At 48.2% G+C, this 16,521-nt stretch overlaps 1 protein-coding gene across 1 annotated transcript in view; it reads left to right on the forward strand.

The window, feature by feature from the left end:
• The first annotated feature begins 2,694 nt into the window (after window positions 1–2,694).
• The window catches only part of LOC148110670 (uncharacterized), a 123,207-nt gene continuing 109,380 nt past the window's right edge, over window positions 2,695–16,521 (forward strand). Inside the window, exon 1 of the mRNA XM_087866054.1 lies at window positions 2,695–2,771. The gene's annotated coding sequence lies outside the window, so the exon portion shown is untranslated. The remainder of the gene's footprint in view (window positions 2,772–16,521) is intronic.

The following is a 16,521-nucleotide window of genomic DNA, read 5'->3' on the forward strand; positions in this document are numbered from 1 at the left end:
GTATGCATGGGCCATCAAGGAGAATCTTGTTTGTGGGCACAATTGTTGTTTGTTTTGATGGTGGAGGAGGGGTGAGTATGGATGCTCTTCTTTTAAGAAGATTCCAAGCCAGGAAAACCATCAGCCTTCTGGTATCCTAGCACTTTAAACTTTTTCATTACAAAAAGAAACCCAAAAGTTGTTGTGTCAATGCTCCTGCTTACGGACTGATGGAAGAAGGGCCTCAGTGGCTGGTAACTGCCCCCTCTGTATGAGTATGCTGGGGTGGAGTGGGGGGCATGAAGAATACATTTTTGGGTTAATGGAGTTACTGTCTTTCCCTCTAACAGGTTCAATAGATTCTGAGGTTAATTTCCTAGAGTGGGAAAATCTCTCGCTCTTCCTCTTCACTTTGTGTTTTTTCTCCCTTGAGAGGAGGGCTGCTGATTCCCCAGCTCTAGGATTCTGACCTCCCTTTGTGCAGGGCCCAAGATCTACTCCTCAAGAGGGGCTCCCACTGCACTCTGATGCTTGAACTGAAAAAGAAAATAAAATTCTTTTTTTTTTTGGTGTTTTTGTTCATTTTTTAAAGATTTATTTGAGGGAGAGAAAGAGAAAGAGAGAGAGTGCAAGAGGGGAGGGTAAAAGGGAGAAAGAGAGGGAAACAATCTCAAGCAGACTCCCCAGTGAGAGCAGAGCCCAAGGTGGGGCTTGATCTTACAACCCTGAGCTCACAACCTGAGCTGAAATCAAGAGTCAGAGGCTTAACTGACCGAGCCATGCAGGTGCCCCCCAAATAAAATTTTTAATAGGGGAAACTAGATGTGTAAGACTTTCTCAAACTCTATCAGTCTCTGAATAGCTGATCTGTTGCCCTGATTTTTTTTTTTTTTTCCCTAATGCACAGCATGAGCAGTTTTTAATGTCAGGGCTAAATTCTGGCTTTCTAAAAGTCTAGTTCCTAGAGACCAGACTCACTTCTTTTTCAGTGTTGGTGATAATTTTCAGAACTTACCTGAACCTGGGGTCAAAGTCCTGGGTGACCCTCCCAAACAGACCTTCAGAGGGGAGGGAGGGAGTGAGAACTAGCCAAGGAGGGGGCCCAGGTCTTGGTCTTCACTCCCTTCCCCTACTCTAAACTGAGAGGAGTGGGACAGGAGTCATCTGCCTTGTGGCTATTGAGTTCTCTTCAGTGAAGTTTTCTAAGATGTGCCAGGCCCTTGAGGGGGTGGGTGTACGGGGTGCAAAGCTGACTAAATAGAATTCCCTGCTCTCCACCATGGCAAGCTCCATAGTTAAGTGGGAATGGCTGCCTGTCCTCATTCAACTTTGGCAACCCCCAAACCAAGAGGACTTGCCCCATCCATGCCAAGGCTAAGCCCAAGGAACAAGAGCAGTGAGGGAGAGAACCCTCCCCTTTCTCCTCCTCCCCCTCCCCTGGTTCTTCCTCAATCCTACTGCCTCTTCCTCTCTCTCTGGGGCCCTTCCGTGTTGATTCTGAACTTTTGGTGGAGGGTGGGCATCTGCTTACAGGCAGCTGGCAAAGCCCCTCTGGGCACCTACTTGGACCGAAGAGATGTGCTGGTGGAGCCCAAGGTCTTCACCAGCAATGGCTCTGGGAGGCATTTCTGTTATTCTTGAGGAGAGATATGCAAAGAGCCAGAGAAATGGGGGAAGAGGGAGCCCTCTGAGAGAAAGCCTTCAAAGTGACAGTTTGACTCGATTTTTAGGGCTGTTTATTTTCTATGTTTCTTAACTGCCCTCCAGGGAACAGGGTCTCCCTTAGAACCCACAACAGGCCCCTGGCAGGACCCGCAGAGAACCTCTAGGTCTTTCCAGAGGCAGCAGAGAGACTCCCCACCGCGGCTGGAGCCCCCTGTCCTTGAGCAGCATCTGGCTCAGGGACTGGTTCCCCCCGCCCCGCCACTTGCCTCTCTCCCTTACTCCTTAAAGCCCCCAACTCGCTTGTTTCTCTTTAGATATAATCATGCTCTCGCATCACTGCTCCCCTGTGCCCGACGGCGAGGCCAGCGGCTGAGACCCTGGAGCCCGGATTCTGGGTGAGGCGCCTGAGCAGGACTTCGGGAGGCGTCGCTCCGGCCCACAAACCGGGGCAGTGTTCTGGAATGGAATCGCCTGGGGGAAGTTCGAGGTTGCTGAACTTTTTCTTAGGAGCCCTGACCTGAATTTCTCGCCCGCAAGCTGTTTACTACCCCGAGCCCCGCGTCACTCCCCCGGGCCCCGCGGCCCCCGCGGCCCCCGCCCCGCCAGCCCCACCGGCCCCGCCCCGCCCCGCCCGCAGCCCCGGGAGTGCGCGCGCCCGCCGGCGTGCCGTCCCCGCGCCTCCCCGCCCGCTCCTTCGCCGACCCGCGCGCGCTGCCGGTGCCGGGACCGCCGAGGCTTCCTCAGGAGCCGGCTCTGGGCAGCCCTGCTCCTTTGTTGTTCCCTCGTCTGCCCTTTCTGGGGGGAGGGGGGGCATGTGTGCGAGTTGTCTTGCCGACTGTCAGAAATTTCTTTTCCACTGTGTGGGCAGGAGGCAGATTTTTTTCCTTTTAACTGTCTTCCTTCTGTTTCATTTATTTTATTTTCTGTTTCTCCCCCTTACCTCCTCCTGCCTTCCTTTCCCCTTCCTTCTCTGGGGTGCTCCTTCGTCCCCCTTCAATTTCTCCATCTTTCCTCCCCTCTCTCTTCGTTCCCCTCCCCCCACCCTTTTAAAATAATTCAGGGATGCCTCGGGGATACTAGCACGCCCTGCCCATTCCGCCGAGCGTGGGACCCTGCGTGAATTCCAGGTAAGCCCGGGGTCTGGCCGCCGCCGGAGCCGTGGTCCCCGCCGGCGCCCGCTGCTGCCCGCTGCGCTGCGCGGTCCTCCCAGGCGGCGGGCGCGGCGCCTCGCTGCCGGCGCTGCTACCTGTTGGGGGATGATGGACGGCGGGATTCCTAGTTTGCCCAGACCTTCTCGGAATCCGGCCGTCCGCCAGCGTTGCCTCTCCAAGCGGGGCCCTTTCCAGTCAACTTCCGTGACGATTTCCCGGGGGTGAGAAAGCCCCGTGCCGTCCGGCATTTCGGGGTGTGAGTGGTGTGCCCTTGCCAGGCGCCCGGGCGGGCGTCTCGCTCGTAGTTGCGCTCTGGCCCAGCCCGCGGCGAGGGAGGCTCGCGCGCCCCGGGAGCGCCGCCAGGCTCGGAGCAGGTGCCGGCCGCCGGGTCATAGCGAGCCTCGCGGCCGCGCGCAGCCCACTCGCCAGCCCCTGGCACCCGGCGGTTTGGCGCTGGGGGGACCCCTCGAGGGGAGGGCTCGCTGAGCAGGGACTGAGCTTCCAGCGAAGTTTCTGTGACGGAAGCTGTGAGCGCCCGTGGAGGCGTCCCAGGAATGGTAGGTCGGGTGTCTGGAGGCGCGGGTCGGGAGGGTGGCGAGTGGACCCAATCTTGGGAGGGGGCTGACTGTTGGGCCCAGAGCAGGGAGGGAAGGGCGGAGAAGAAGCCAGGCTAGTTCGAGTGACTTGCTGTTTGACAGAATTTGGGTCTCCCAGTGTGAGAGTGGCTGTGCATCCTTTTCCTGGGATGGAACTCCCGGTTCTTTGGGCCTCTTTGCTTTGTGCCCTTGCCTGGGAGAGAATGATTGGAATCACTACGCCCTTCGAACCCCCTAAGATTGACGCATCCACCTCAACCCTGGGGACAGAGGTGGCAGTTTGCCCACTTGCCCAAGGTGGGGGGGCTTCTCCCTCACACTGGGTCTGTGACTATGGGGCTGCTCAGGGTGTGCAGTTGAGACTGAGTGAGTGGGCTAGTGACCAACATCTGGGAGCTTGTAATCATTCTCTGGCTCGTCCCTTTGGAGGCCGTGGTGGTGGATTCTTACCTACTCTTGGGGGGCCCAGAGCTGCCCCATGTCACAGAGACATCATCCTTAGAAGAAAGGCTGGATGAAGGGAGCCAGGACGGCTCAATCTAGACAAGCATTTTACTGAAAGAATAGGATGTTTGTGATGCTTAAATAAGAATATGGCTTAAAAAAAAAAGAAAAAAGAAAAGAAAAGAAGAAGAAAAAGCATGGTTTTCTCTTCACTGACATCAGAGCCAGAGAAAAGGGGCTCTCTTTACTCAGCTGGAAATTAGGGTAGGCACCAGGGGAAAACTTCCTGTTGACAGTTCCAAGAGGAATTACTAATGGAAAATATAGAAGTTCCTGTCCCACAAATGTGTAAGTCTTGTATGATTGTGCAGCCATCTCCAGAGCCTAGAAAAAGGCAATCTTTTCTTGTTGTTTGATTCCATTATACTGTTTTTTTTTTTTTCCCCACATGCTAAGTCTCTGGCCAACTAAGAGGTTTTATTGCTGCTGCTGCTGCTGTTGTTGTTGTTGTTGTGTGTTTTTTTTTTTTTTACCACCTTGTAGTAATGGGTAATCATGTAATTTATTGTGCAAGCCAGGACACTTTTGACAGTGGACAGAGACATTAGTAATAGTTACATAGGGATAATGGAGGCTGTCCAGACAAGGATGAATGATTGCCCTAAGAGTGACTATATGATCAGAGGTAGGGACAGTCCATGAGGCAACATATGTTACTTTCATATCATTTGGATCTTGCATCTTCCTTCCTGTCATGTTTCTTCCTGACTCAGATCTCAAATGGACTTTATTTCAATTCTCTCTGAGAATCCAGCTCTGAATACAAATCTCTTTCCCTTGATGAACTCTTCTTTCCCCAGCTCCACCAGTCCCTCCAAAAATCCCATTCCCAGAATGGGACTTCGTGCTCTGACTGCAGGGATTACAAGCAGAGGGTGATTTACATGGAGCTGTTTCTATCCCTCTGTCTGCTTCTCAGTCATATTTATGAGCGTGGGGCTCCTGGGAGGCGGTCCGTCTGCCAGGAATTCAAGTGTGTTGATGGCAGTGTGATATACAGTGACCCTCGCAGTTACACAGTTGAGTTATTGGATTGCTGCTGTCATACCTCCTTGGCTCTCTTGCAGCTGGGGGTGAGGTGTGTGTGTCTTGGTTTAAAACTGAGAAACTCATGTTCAAGAATCGACCTATTGCAGGGAAATACCTGGCTTTACTCCCTCGCTGTGTGCAGGAGTGATGAGGATTTTTAGGGGATGTGTCTATTAGTTATACCTTCATTCCCCTGGGAGCCCCTGGGTCTGTCAGACAGCCAAGTCCCTGCAGGGCTTCAAAAATTTAGCTACCATTGATTATTATTTTCCAGATATGATACCAAGCAGTTCTTAGACTTTATCATAATTAATCCTTACCCAACCCTGTTAAGTAGGTTTCCCCATTTAATAGATAGGAAACTGAAGCTCGGAAAAATTAATAACTTGATCAAGTTCACCCAGATATTAGGGGCAGAGCTGGGATTCAAACCCAAGGCTAGTTGACTCCCTCCGTGCAATGGTGCTTTGTTGTGCCGAAGTTGATGTGGTCAATGGCTCACAGAATTAATCCCACCTGTTTGGGGTCCTGGGGGTGATGGACAATTCTAGAGTGGGGTGCGTTGGGCAGTCCACTTGTCCATCCTGCCCAAGCCTGCCCAGTTCTTGACTCATGTTTCCCCTATCCTTTCTGTCAGCATGGCCCTTTCTTGGGCTCCATGAAGTTTGTGTCTCTCATTCCCTGCCTTGCTGCTTCAACCATCACTGTAGGGGTTTCTTTCCTTTATCCTACTCCAGTGAACTCATGGTTACCTGGGGTGGTAGAATTCTTTCTTGGAAAGGCAGAGCATAGGTCACTATCAGGTTTTTAGTATCTGTCTACACCTTAGTTATTGAAGCCTATCTCTCTCAGGATCACCGTTGAGTGAGTCCAGTTGTTTCAGAGACTGACCCTGACCTGGACTTGGAGAGACCATCCGTACCCAGAAGTAATTCTAAGATTAGCAAAGGAATATTTACCCAGAAATAATTCTGTAGATTGGCAAGGGAAGCTGACCGTACCCAGCTGGCAATATGTTGGCTAGGTCCCTCAGATTCTTTGTCTATGGTACAGGTGAAAATAGATCATTAAGTAGATAATCGCAGACATTGTTTCCACCTGTTCATCATTCCTATTTACCCTGTAGCACCATAATCAGCCAGACCAAGAACAGCAGCATGCCTAGAGGGAAGGAGGGCATTATCAGGTGGGTTGGGGTAGATAAAAGAGCATTGCCCTGGAAGACTTGACTTCTAGCCCTGGCTCAGCCCCATTAAGTAGCCGTGTGGCCTGGGCAAGTCATTCACTTCCCTGGGCCTCTTTTACCTTATCTGAAAATGGAGTTTGGGCAGATGCTTCCCAGGTGTGTCCCAGTTTGGCAGTGTAAGATCTCACAGCTCAGGGTGGCCTTGTTATCTGTGTTCTGCAAATCCTAGGCAGAGCCTTCCTCTCTTCCCTTCTTTTGGTGAAGCTAGGGGGACACCTGGGGCTGACGGATAGACATTAGATGGAGGGGCCATGAAAGAGGCATCCTGGGGAGCAGTGACTACTCTTGCCTCTGTGCCCAGTTTGTGACTGGAAGAATGAAGTGCTTTATCTGGCCAGGGGAGGAGAGCTTTTGCTCCTGCTTTGTGTTACCTTGCATCCCCAAAAAGTGACAGAGAATCGAGAAGAGCAGCAAATACAATACTCTGCTAACCAACATCTACAATAAGCCCTGAAAGTTGAGTTAAGCTCTGGAGGAGGGGTGGGGATGGGAGGTGGGACAGTGGGAGAAGGTGGTCTACAAAAAATGGGGGGGCACAGTCTTTATTCTCATGACACTTACAGTGTGATGGGGAGCCTGGATCTAGGCCATTGGACGAAATATACACGTGACAAATTGTGAACCCATCTGGAACCAAAAGGCTCATTATAAAACTATTTGCTGTAGTAGAGAGTTGGTTATGTGTACATCAGGCACCTTCAGGTGGAAGCACAGGTGCTTGGTACCTTTCTCATTGTCACCTGAAAAACTTCCACTAGGGGTTTAATCTTCATCTCTTCTGACATGAGGATTCTAAAGTGTTCTGCTGCCTGCTTACATGCATGAATGTGGAGGAATTGCAGTGAATGAGATTCTACAACAGAATTGGGCTTTACTAAGGAAAAGGCCTTCCTGTTTATATGGTTCTTATGGTATTATTTGGAAAGATTCATCATGTGGAATCACGGAGCCTCTGTAACTACATTGATCACACTTGAATAAAAAAATTCCCCCTTAAAAATGCTGGCCTGGGATTAGGGTTAAGAGAGAATGCCCTAGATTATCAATATGGGGTTAGTGTTGGCAGCAACAGCTGCGTGGGCATTGGCGAAGGGCAGAGAACTGGGGAGCAGCAGGAGGAAGATGTGATGCTGTCTTGGGTGCAGGCCAGGCACCGAAAGCCGTGGCAGGGCAGCAAGTCTATCTCCATGGGTTTTTATACAATTTCTAACCGGGGTAACAGAATCTAGGGCTACACGGATGGGTACCCTTTTCAATGGGTGGGAAAAGAAAGATGAAAATGACATGGTTCTCATCTCAAATAATTGGTTTCTAGCTCTCAGTACAGTCCTTTGAAGACGTCTTTATTTCTTTTACCAAAGTATATGTTGTCTGACTGGGACGTCATGGATCTGGTCTAGCCCCGGTCCTTACTGGCTGCAGACCACAGACAAACCACTTAACCCCCTGGGCCTCAGCTGTGTTATCAATACACAGGCCCAGGACCCTATCTTACAGAGCAGGGTTCTGGAGCCTGTGGTGGCTTGAGATTCCTTCCCATTTTAAGAGCGATGACTGTTCCATGATTTTGTCTCATGCCTTTCTCCCCCTCCCTTTGTTCCTTGTCTTTCCCTCTTACCGTGTCATACAATAGAATTTTTTTCCCCCTGTTTTCTCTATTTACTGAACAAGAATTTTATTCTTTTTCCTTAATTTGAAAAGTGGTGAAGAACATTTTATATTTCTGCTGAAAAGAAAGTAAATTGAATCTCTCTTGACTTATTTGGTTCTTGATTGATGTTTTCTTGAGTATAATGATCCTCAATACAGACAGAGTTCCATGCCTTCTTTAGAGAAGGGATTTGCAATGACAGGTGAACACATATCCAACAACCTGCTTCTCTCTCTGTTGCATCTTAGACTCTGGGTTAATGAGCTGTTCAGCGCTGAAGTCTGAGTTCTGGGTACATCTGCTTCTGTACCCAGACAAGGAAAGTCAGCCTGCCAACCTCAGAACCTGGGCAGTGGCCCAGAGCAGTCCCCAAGGTGTGTGGAGGAGGAGTCTGGGCTGGGGAGTAAAGCCCCAGATGTAACCCTCAGCTCTGTTCCTCAGTGGGAAAATCAAAGCCTCTCCCTGCTTGTCCCCTCCTTCACTTCTCCTTTCCCACCCTCTCTCCCCATTGTCCTTCCTTCTGCAAATGATTTACCCGGAGTGCCTGTTCTGGGCCGGGCAGTGATTTGGGTGCTGGGAATATGGCAGTGCACAAGCTCCTACTTTGGTGAAATTTTTATTCTATTGCAGGGAGAGAGAGGGAGACAATAAATAGACAGGTAAATTTATATAAAAAATGACTGTGATAAATGTCACTCAGGAAATTAGTATAGGGTGACGTGGTGGTGACTGGTTAGCTCTTGAGATTGGGATGTTAGGGAAGACTTCTGAGGAGGTAATAGTTAAGTGGAAGATCAGAATGGCAAAAAAAAAAAAAAAGAAATAAGATCCATATCACCAATTCTCTATGGCCATTATGAGGAACAAGTACAGTTGCACAAAAAAGTGTTTTGTAGACTATAAAATAAATGCAGTGCATTTTATATCCCATTTGGCAAAATTCCTTGAGGGCGGGCATTGTGATTAATATTTGCGATCTCAGTACCTAGCATGGTAGTAGATGTGGGTTGAAAAAAATTAGGTTTATAAAATTGGGAGTTCACAGGGGATTTTTAAGAAGTAAAATAAGATGGTGTCTATAGCAGGACTTTGTTAAAAGAATATTCCTTTCACTCTTGCCACTACTAGGCAGATTTCTATACACATTACCCTGTGGAGAGTGGAGAAGCTCTCAGAGAAGGGCATCACTAGGGCAGAGAGGGACGGATGGGATGGGAAATACCGAACAAGTAGACTTCCCGAGGAAATTCCATATTGCTTTTCTTGCTTTTCGGGGTCTTCTTGACCCAGCGCAGAGGCTGACATCTCTGAAATTGGGAAGAGGTGCTATAGGCTCGCTCCTGCCCTCCATATCTGAGGGGGAAGGCTTCCTTTCCCACACTTGTGCAGCCTTTGCCTTCCTCCAGCTCTGGAGCCGGGCTCATCAGGTGCCCAGAAGACATCAGTCCATTCTGCTGACTGTTGACTGTGACTCTCTCGACCAGCTCCCCTCCCTGCCACCCTGAGGGTTGAGTCAATGTAGCCCACCTACTGCACCCAGTGAGTCACGGCTTTTCAAACACCCAGGTATGAATCACTCAACTTGTAGCCCTTGAGATGTCTTGGGTGACAGCTGAGGGAGAAGACTGTGTGTCTGTCCCTGTCCCTCACCTTGCTGTTGCTTTATCACACTCCTGCACTTAGAACCTGGAGCTCTAATCCCACAGCCCATCTCTAGGGCCACGAGACAAGTTGTTGGAGAACGTGGGGTATTCACTCACATGGTAGGGGTCCTTCAGGGAGAACACACTGTCCCGAAGTGTGGTTCCTGGACCAGCAGCATCAGTATCATCCTGGACATTCTGAATCAGAAACTCGGGTTGGGGGAAACTTTCCAGGTGAGTCTGATGCATGTTAGAGTTTGAGAACCTCTGTTAGAGGCATAGATGAAGGGATATACCAGAAACATGGTATAACTTATATCTACTCAGGATATAGGAATTGTTATTCTTGTTTTATTTTTTAAAAGTTTTTATTTTTTTATTAGAGCGCGTGAGAGAGCAAGAGAGCGAGCAGGGTGGGGCACAGGGTAAAGGAACAGAGGGAGAGGGACAAGCAGATTCTGCGCTGAGTGGGGAGCCTGACACGAAGCTTTATCTTAGGACTCTGAGATCATGACCTGAGCCGAAATTAAGAGTCGGATGCATAACTGGCTGAGCTGCCCAGAGTCCTCGGGAATTGTTACTCTTGTTTTATAGGAGCAAGCAAAAGCCTTCAGAATCCAAGATCACAGGAGGTGGTGGAGCCCAGATTGACTCCAAAGCCAGAATTACTATGAATTACTTACTTAAAATACAGATTTTTCTGGAGACTTCTATTACGAACCATTAACACCTTAGTGCTCATTGCTTTATTTTCCATTTACAATAGACTTCTGAGAAGAGATCTGGAGCAAGCCAGGTGTCAGTGGTATTTCCTGGGTGATTTCACTGCTTGGTCATTTGGCCTCGGATTAGCTCTGGCTGGATTCCTCTTCCAGATGGGATCTGAGGGACTGCTCCTTGAACGTAGGTGCCTCCTCGTCTCAACCCTGGCCCTTTCCACTTCTTATGGTGCACACTCTCCCAGAGATTTCCTCCCTTCCCTTTCTTCAGCCATCACTCGTATAGTGATGCCCTCTAAATTTGTTTCCCAACCCAAGATTGTCTCTTGAGTTTCAGCATTTCCCTCTGACTACTGGACATTTCTACTTCATCACTTTACAGTATCTCAAACTTACCTCGTCCAGATCTTGTCTTCTGCTTGCGTCACGTTTGTTATTGTTTCATTGGCTAAAGCAAGTCACAGGGCCAAGCTCAGATGCGGTGTGCAAAGCTCCTCCAAGAAGGAGACACTGAGATGGGATTAAATGTGCAAAGACTTTATTAGGCGAAATACCTATGAAAGGTAATGGGGAGGGAGCCAGGAAAGGCTGGAAGAGCTACCAGGGCATCATACAAATCTGACCCTGAGTGATAGATAGATGGAAAGAAGGTTGGGTGCAAGGGTCCCAGCCTGCTGTCCAATCTAAGGATGCTTAGCAAGGCTGTTGGGAAGCCCTTGGACCAAAGTCAGCCATCAGATGCGTTTCATGTCTCCCAGGAGTGGGCCTGCCTTAATGTGCCTGCCCTGCTCCCTCTGTGCAAATGCAGCGACAGATTTCAGAGCCTAAAGCTGGGGCTCTTGTTAAATTAAGTGCTCTGTAGTTGCATGTCTGCCAGGCACATTCTTAAGGCTGCTGCAGGGCCGTTACTCAGTTTTTCATATGTTTCAGATTTACACTTGTCGCTCAGACCCTCCTTGTAAGCTCTAGACCTCTATATCCAACAGCTTTCTTAATTTCTCCACTTGGCTGTCTCAGAGGTGTCTCAAACTTATGACCAGACTCAACTCTTGATCTCTATCACAAAATGCTTCTCCTCCAGCTTTCTTTGTCTTGGTGAACGGTGCCTTCCTCCACCCAGTAGTCCAGGGGTCACTGTTGATGCTTGCACCTCTCTGCACCCTTAGGCAAGCCATTATGAAATCTTGCCAGGCTAAGTGAGTACTGCTTGACCCTGTGCTCTTCTCTACTCCCACTGCCACCACCTAGACCAAGCCATCATCATCTCTTACTTAGACAGCCGTAACAGCCTCCTAACTGATCTCTCTGCCTCCTGTCTGGTCCCCATTACAGCTCTATGCTCTATCTGGTATCTCACATATTGTTGAAAAATAAACATGATCAGGCCATGATCAGCTTGAAATCCAAGATCTTAGTGATGACCTCTGTGCCATGCATGTTCTAGCTCTCTACTTTCTTCAACTCCTACATCTTTCTCTTGTGACCACACTGGACTCCTTTAGAATGTGCCAAGCTCTTTCTCACCACAGGGCCTTTGTATATGCTGTTCCCTCTCTCTGTAATTCTTCTAACTCCCCAGTTACCTGATGAATACCTACTCATCATTCCATTCTCAGTTTGATGTCATTTCTTCAGTGAGACCTTCCCAGACAACCATCTTCCCTGACAGTCTAGTTTGGGCTCTTCCATTGCACTCTTTTATAGTATCCTACACTTTTATAGAACTCACCCCACTTTATGGGTGTATGTTTAGTATCTGTGTCACCAAGGCAGAAAGTTTCTTGAGGATTGGGCCCAGGTCCCTCTTTTCCACTGCTGTGCCCCAGAGCTCAGCACAGTTCTGGCACATAGCAGTAGCTCAGTAACTGTTGGTTGAATGGATACAGGTCCGAGGGAGGAAGGAGGTAGGGGAGGCTGGATCTTGTGGTGATTCACTCCTCCCTGTCCCTGGTTCAGGGTTGGGAAGCACCTGGGCTACCCAGGAGGAATTGAATGCTCTGATTTTAGATGTGAGCTCCTTTAAGGGAAGATTATGTCAGAACTCAGCACTGTTTCTCCCTGCACCCTGCTTGCTTTCCTCCTTCATCCTCCACTCTCTCCCCTGCCCTTTCATGACTAGACTGAGGATGCTTCTATGCTGAACAACCAGCAATGGGAAAGTGCTGATCAGCTGTCTGGGATGGCCCAGTGAAGCTGGGGTCCATTTCTTAGCCCACCCTTGGACCTGTGATGCTCTCCTAGTCCTAGGTCTGCTTGTGCCTCCAACTTCCTCTGGCTTTTACCTACCATTTCTCTCTACCATGGTCACCTCTTCCTAGCCCTCTATCTTCCCCTCCTCTCTGCCTGTGTCCCGTTCATTATGGCTGAAACTAAAGGCTGAAGCATCTCCAAAATGTCAAGATAGGAGTTAGTCATCTTGCTGCGAGGCTGGCCACCCAGGGAGTGAGCAGAGCAGAGTGCTGCCTGGTCAGGTGAACTTGGAGGCAGGTGCCTAGGGAACCAGGCATACACAGCCTGTGTGTAATATGTGGCTGCAATAGCTCTGTCCCCAGCTGCTGTCATGCTCTCTTCCCTGTGCGGTGGGGGCAAGGCTTGCTGGCATCCTAGAATTGTTGCTAAAACTCTGTTGCTGAAACATAAAGCTGCCCAGTCCCTGTGAAAGGTTTTCCTAGTGGGTGGGTGAGTCCAGAGAGGTGTCAGACAAGCAATAGCCAAGCAGATGGGGACTGGGTTCTGTGGTAGAGGACTTAGATCACCAAACCTGGGGTCAGGCGGCTGTCAGGGTTCTGACTCTCCCATTCATTCCTACGTGGCTCTGCACAAGTGACTTATTATCTCTGAATCTCAGCTTCCTTGAATGTGTGTAGGAGTCGTACCTACCCCATGGGATTTGTGTGGGGTTTGAGTCAGTATAAGCAATTAACAGATATTAGCTAGAGATTATTGAGACTTGTTTTGGGTCAGGGGATGGTGCTGAACTCTCTGGGGAGGGGAGAGAAGGCCCACTGGCGGGGAGGTCTGACTGGGCACTGCCATAGTGCACTTAAGTGGGCCCCCCTCTTAACCTGCTGTCCTGCAGCGTCTCAGAGCCAGTAAACGCTGACTAAATGAGCATATAAAATATTTGAGGGAGGCAGCCAGTGTGGGTTGCTTTGGATCTCATCCTGTTAGGCATGGCTTTTGTAGGCACGTAAAGTTGTGAGGGTTTGGGGGATGCTCATTTGTGAAGGCCGTTTAAACCATTAAGACAAACACAGTACAATTAAGAAAAAAATACAGATTGTGCCCCCATTTTATTCCTTCACTCTGCTTTTTAGTTTTCACAGAAAAAATTTCAGAGCCCAAATATGAAGTGCCAATGAAATAATTTGCCTTGTAAACTGTAGGGGTTGAAAAATATGTATAATGTCAGCAGTTATGTGGGAAATAGCTCCTGATAATTTTGCTATTTTGTTCAGAGGCAGAGGGTGCTTGAGGTTTGCATTGCTGTCAGCCTGCCATTGAAGAGTTGCAATTGAAAATTGAAGAATTTTAATTTTTGTTTTCACTGATACTGAAACAGTCTTCTATTTTGAGGGGTAGGAGGCTTTGAGGGAGCCCAGGCAGATGTACTTATACTCCAGACCTCACCCCAAATCCTGTACATCAAAAATTATTAAACCTCCAGTACAGTGATTTTTACGCTTTGGAGTCATAGAATCCTTTGAAAATTTGTTGAAGACTGTGGACTCAACCTGGTGAAACGCACATCCCAAATACTCATATAATACTAGGGGACCCGAGAACCGCATGAAGCACATCCTACTTGGAGCTTGGGTGGATCACCGCATGTTGAGACTATTCTTAGCATCATGAATCAGCCACAAGGGGACTGGGCAGAGCTCAGAGGACAGAGATGCCAGGTGGAGAGGCAGATCTGGGGCTTGCCCTCGCGAGAGCTTCTGGTGTGCAGGACTCCTGCAGAGACGTTTCCTTCCTCAGCATGCAAACTCGCCCTCCCTGAGGATACCTCCGGCACCTCACTGGGCCAAGGGGCTCCCTTCTGCACCTGTGGGCCCTGACGCCATCCAGAAGGCTGGCTGTGGGTCAGCTCAGCCCATGGAAAGGGATCTATAGCGACATAGCGGAGGGAGGTCTGGAGGGTAGGTGACATCATTTCTCAGCCCCCTCCAACATGATCTCTGTAAAAAGTCTGTGGAAGGGGCTTCTCCTTGGGCCTCAGCCTTTGCTCTCATCACTTCCCTTCCTAAAATGCCCTGGCCTCTCCTCTCTGACCGTCTTCCAGAGTCTCACCTCATCTGGGAAGCATTTGGCATCTCTCCCAGGTGCCCCCCTTCCATCACTGCAGTGAACCCCTGTATCATTATGGCCCTCCCATCCTCTGTGCTACGTGCTCCCATACTTCTTGTCTTGTTTGGTTACTTTTGGCTGTAGGACTTGGCTGCGCAGTGAGAGGGCAGATTCTCAAGGTCAGACACTACACCTTCTGCCTGGCTACCTGGAGGCTCAGAGTGGGAAGTTTAAGAAGACACCAAATATGTTATTTAGGAGAGCAGCCAGGAGAAGCAAAGAGCTCCCATGACAGCTGCAGGGGCTGTGAAGGGCGAGTCTGCTGGAGATGATTGTGTTTTTAAAACTCCTCTTTCCTCCCCCAGGAAGGGCTCCATTTCTTTTCTCAATGCAGTATGGTTCTTCCAAAGAGTTGCTTATACTTGTTGGGTCCATATTCTCTCACTTTATTTTCTCCTTTTCTTCTTCTTCCTCCTTCTCCTCCTCCTTCTTCTTCTTCTTCTTTTTTGAAATAAAGTATAATTAGCATACAGTGTTTATTAGTTTCAGGTGTACAATATAGTGATTCAACAATTCTATATAATTCTCTGCTCATTACAATACGTGTATTCTCTTCTTTTGAAATTAGCTTTTAATTGTGGAAAATTTCAAACATATACTGAAGTAGAGAGAATAGTATAATGAACCCTCAAAGTCACCATTCAGCTTCAATAATTATTGATTCCTGACTAATTTTTTTTCACCCCAATCTCCCTAGTTTACCTTCCCACTGGGTTATTTTGAAGCAAATATTTAGGTACCAGTGTCCAAAAGATAATGGACTAGAAAAATAACCATAATAGCATTATTATACTCCTTCAAAATAATAATAATTTCTTAATATCTCCAGGTATCTGGTTGGTATTTAAATTTCCTCTATTGTATCTTTTTTTTGTTTGTTTTTTTAGCAGTTTGTTTGAATCAGAATTCCAATAAAGGCCACACATTACATTTGATTGAAATGTTTCCTTAGTCAGAATCTGTAGGTTTCTTCCCCTGCTTTGTTTTTGGCCTTTGAATTTATTGGTTGATGAAACTTGGTTGTTTTTTCTGTAGATTTTCCCATACTCTGGATTTGGCTGGTTCCATCTCCATTGTGTTGTTGAATGTTTTTGTTCCCTGGATTTCCTAAGAACTGGTACTTAGTTCCATCTGATTCAGATTTGATTTTCTGTTGTTTTGCAGGTGGACTTCCTGGGGGAGTGGTGTGTACTTCCATCAGAGACACATACTGTCTGGCTGTTTCTCTTATGACATTAGCAGCCACCAAGGATCATTACCTAGATTAGGGTTGGCAGACTTTCTCTATGAAGGCCAGACAGTAAATCTTTTAGTCTGTGGGCCATGCGGTCTCTATCACAGCTTCTCAAAACTGCCGCCATGGCGTAGCAGTAGCCATGGCCAATGCGTACATGAACGGGCATGGGTGAGTTCCAATAAAACTATACACAGAAACCGCAGGCCAGATATAGCGCAGCGTCCATGGTTTGCTGACCCCTGTCTGGATTGTTTGTTTCATGAGGGGCTTACAAGATGTTGAGACTCTAATCCTGTCATTCCTTCTTCATTTATTAGTTGGAGTACCTTATAAAGAGAGATTTTCTCTGCACTCTTTGTCTCCCTCTGTTCTTTTTGACCCTTCTTTAATGAGGCTCCCCTTTGTCCCTACACCACCAAAATTGTTCTGAGATCAGCAGTGACCATCCTCTTACTACATCCAGTGGTTAATTTTCAGTTCTCATCTGGAGATACTTGACCTAACAGCAGTGTCTGACATAGCTGATTACTCCTTCTTTCTTGAAATGCTTCACTTGGCATTCAGGATGTATGTCTTCTCCCAGTGTTCTTTCCATGTTATTGGTCTTTCCTTTTCACTGGCTTTGTTAATTTTTCTTCATCAGCCAACCTTGAGTGTTGGATATCCTTGGCTCAGTCCTCAGACCTCTTCTTTATCTATAATCTCTCATCCAGGACCCTCTCTGCAGATGGCTTCTAAATATGTAAACATA

This window comes from Ursus americanus, chromosome 2 (genome assembly GCF_024610735.1).
Source record: "Ursus americanus isolate L20-20 chromosome 2, mUrsAme1.1.p, whole genome shotgun sequence".
In the NCBI taxonomy this organism is placed as follows: Eukaryota; Metazoa; Chordata; class Mammalia; order Carnivora; family Ursidae; genus Ursus; species Ursus americanus.